Below are 3762 nucleotides of genomic sequence, written 5' to 3'. Positions count from 1 at the left end.
AAAATATACATATTAAAAAAAAAAGAAGCCCTGTGCGAAATAATGGTGATGTCAGGGGTGTGTGGCCTAATATGCAAATGAGTTCCTGCTGCGCTTCTTCTACAAAGAAGCCCTGTGCAAAATAATGGTGATGTCAGGGGTGTGTGGCCTAATATGCGAATGAGTTCCTGCTGCGCTTCTTCTACAAAGAAGCCCTGCGCAAAACAATGGTGATGTCAGGGGTGTGTGGCCTAATATGCAAATGAGTTCCTGCTGCGCTTCTTCGACAAAGAAGCCCTGTGCGAAACAATGGGGTGTGGCCTAATGTGCAAATGAGGTCCTGCAGAGCTTTTCCTACAAAAAGCCCTGTGCGAAACAATGAAGAAGAAGAAGATATTGGATTTATATCCCGCCCTCCACTCTGGAGAGTCTCAGAGCGGCTCACAATCTCCTTTACCTTCCCCCCCACAACAGACACCCCGTGAGGTAGATGAAGATATTGGATTTATATCCCGCCTTCCACTCCGAAGAGTCTCAGAGCGGCTCACTATCTCCTTTCCCTTCCTCCCCCACAACAGACACCCTGTGAGGTAGATGAAGATATTGGATTTATATCCCACCCTCCACTCTGAAGAGTCTCAGAGGGGCTCACAATCTCCTTTCCCTTCCTCCCCAACAACAGACACCCTGTGAGGTAGATGAAGATATTGGATTTATATCCCACCCTCCACTCCGGAGAGTCTCAGAGCAGCTCACAATCTCCTTTCTCTTCCTCCCCCACAACAGACACCCTGTGAAGTAGATGAAGATATTGGATTTATATCCCACCCTCCACTCCGAAGAGTCTCAGAGCGGCTCACAATCTCCTTTCCCTTCCCCCACAACAGACACCCTGTGAGGTAGATGAAGATATTGGATTTATATCCCACCCTCCACTCCGGAGAGTCTCAGAGCAGCTCACAATCTCCTTTCTCTTCCTCCCCCACAACAGACACCCTGTGAGGTAGATGAAGGTATTGGATTTATATCCCACCCTCCACTCCGAAGAGCCTGAGAGCAGCTCACAATTTCCTTTCCCTCCCCCCTCCCCACAACAGACACCCTGTGAGGTAGGTGGGGCTGAGAGGGCTCTCACAGCAGCTGCCCTTTCAAAGACAACCTCTGCCAGAGCTATGGCTGACCCGAGGCCATTCCAGCAGCTGCAAGTGGAGGAATGGGGAATCAAACCCGGTTCTCCCAGATAAGAGTCCGTACACTTCACTACTACACCAAACTGAGACATTTGTTGGCAGACTTTAACACAGCAGCTAGGATTCTTTTGGCGCAGAGATGGAAATCACAGGAAATTCCCACGAAAATGGACTTGTTGGGAAAAGTTCTGGAAACAGCAGAGCTGGACTTTCTATCCCAGCTGTTGGCTGGGAAATCTAAAGAAGAAGCAAGAAAATCTTGGATGAAATTTTATGCCTGGTTAGACATTCAAGACTTAAGATTCTCTGGTGTGAACTTATTTCTTCTCCCCCCCCCCCCCCCGGCCCTGTATTTTATATTATAAAATTACCTTTACTGGAATTGTCAAAACTATTAGATAATTTTAACAAAAAGACTTATACTATAAAATCTTAAAATGGATGATGTTTAGTTTAGACAAAATAATATGGGACAATTTATGTAAAGAAAGCATTGTAGAATTAAGCTTGTATTCTCTGAAAGTATTTTTATGCAGAAGAAGACCAGAATGGATTGTGCTTTTTATTCCCCTTATCCCCCACCCCTACTTTTCCTGAAACCAATAAAACTTTTGAAAACAGGAACTGGGAATAAAGAACCACCTTCAGCCTCCTATTCGGCTGGCAAAATGCTCTCTGCAGCTTCTTGATTTCTTTCAAAATGAGCACCCTCTCAGTGCCACGTAAGTGTTTAAATTTATATGGAGCGAGCCAGTCCTGAACCTCTTCTCTTAACCAGATGCAAAAGCCTTCTGAGTTTAGGTGGCAAAAATGCTCTTTTGGTGGCAAAATGCTCTCTCTCCTTTTTAACCACTTCAGCGTTTCATTTTGGAGCACAAGCCGGCTCTGAAACTCTTCTTGAACAGATGCAAAAGCCTTTCCCACCGGGAGGCTGGCGTCCTTCAAAAGTGGCGCAGCTGACTCCTTTTGCATGCTGAAGCAGCCGCTAGAACCTTTCACAGGGGAAAAAGAGGCTCAGACGCAAATTGCAACACTGGTCTCCTGCGACGGATCGCTGCTCCAGCTCCCTTCCCATCACTTGATCTGCTGCTTGTTAATGAATCAAAACAGTCACACCCCTCCTTCTATCCCACAAAAGAAAAACCAGATAGCTGGAGGCCTCAGCTGGAGGCCTAGCCAGTCTCCTTTGTGCTTTTGAAATCCAAGATGTTGTTTATTCTTTTGGTCAAGGCTCTGCTGGGATTCCGGGTCTACTTGGAGCAGCGGTTCTCTGCCCCAGTTATCTATTCATTGACTTCGTTTATACCCGAGGAGGCCAAACTGTGGCTCTTCCACACGTATTGTAAGGCTCTTGAAGCCTCACCATCCCATCAGTTGTTTTGGAGAAGTTATTTCTCTCTTTAAATCGCTTCAAACCAAGCCAGCCGGCAGCTTGGAGAATGCACTTAAAGTTGCTTTCTTTCCACCTCCCCCCATCTATTTGCCTGTCTGTCTTCCGCTCTCAAACATCTGATGTTCACGTTTTGCGGCTTTCCAACATCTGAAGTTTATTCCATGTGGCTCTTACATTAAGCATGTTTGGCCGCCCCTGATTTAGAGCCAGCTTTCCTCTCCAATGCGGACTCAAAGCGGCTTACAACTTTCTCCCTTCCTCCATGTTATCCTCACAATAACCCCATGCGGTAGGTTGGGCTGAGAGTGTGTGACTGGCATAAGGTCACCCAGCAAGTTTCCATGGCAGAGTAGAGATTTGAATCTGGGACTCCCAGATCCTAGACTGATACAACACCAGTCTGGCTCTTCCACTTACTTATTTATCTAATTTATGCCCTGCCCTGCCCAAAAATGGGCTCAGGGCAGCTGGTGAAACAGCAACCTGTGAACAAGGGATGCTGCTGGATTTTGCAACCACAGTTTCAATTCCTAATTTCCAGGTTTTCCCATCAGGAAAAAAACCTTGCGTTCTCCCCACCAGGAGAAAACAGGAGTCATTTTTGTCCCCATGACCATGCTAAACTGATGGATGTTTATGACTTTGGTTGCAAAAACAGTCAAGAAGACAATAAATAAAAATGTGGAACTCATAGCAACATCACCATCAGAATAAATGTCTGGTTTTTTACAAAAAAAATGGGGTAAACCGTGTCCAGTATAAGAACATAAGAGAAGCCATGTTGGATCAGGCCAATGGCCCTTCCAGTCCAACACTCTGTGTCACATAAGAACAGAAGAGAAGCCATGTTGGATCAGGCCAATGGCCCATCCAGTCCAACACTCTGTGTCACATAAGAGAAGCCATGTTGGATCAGGCCAAAGGCCCATCCTGTCCAACACTCGGTGTCACATAAGAGAAGCCATGTTGGATCAGGCCAATGTCCCATCCAGTCCAACACTCTGTGTCACATAAGAACATAAGAGAAGCCATGTTGGATCAGGCCAAAGGCCCATCCAATCCAACACTCTGTGTCACATAAGAACATAAGAGAAGCCATGTTGGATCAGGCCAAAGGCCCATCCAATCCAACACTCTGTGTCACATAAGAACATAAGAGAAGCCATGTTGGATCAGGCCAAAGGCCCCTCCAGTCCAACA

This window comes from Heteronotia binoei, chromosome 15 (assembly GCF_032191835.1).
Source record: "Heteronotia binoei isolate CCM8104 ecotype False Entrance Well chromosome 15, APGP_CSIRO_Hbin_v1, whole genome shotgun sequence".
NCBI classification, from domain to species: domain Eukaryota; kingdom Metazoa; phylum Chordata; class Lepidosauria; order Squamata; family Gekkonidae; genus Heteronotia; species Heteronotia binoei.
The sequence above is the reverse complement of the archived record's forward strand: the minus strand, read 5'-3'. Positions refer to the sequence as shown.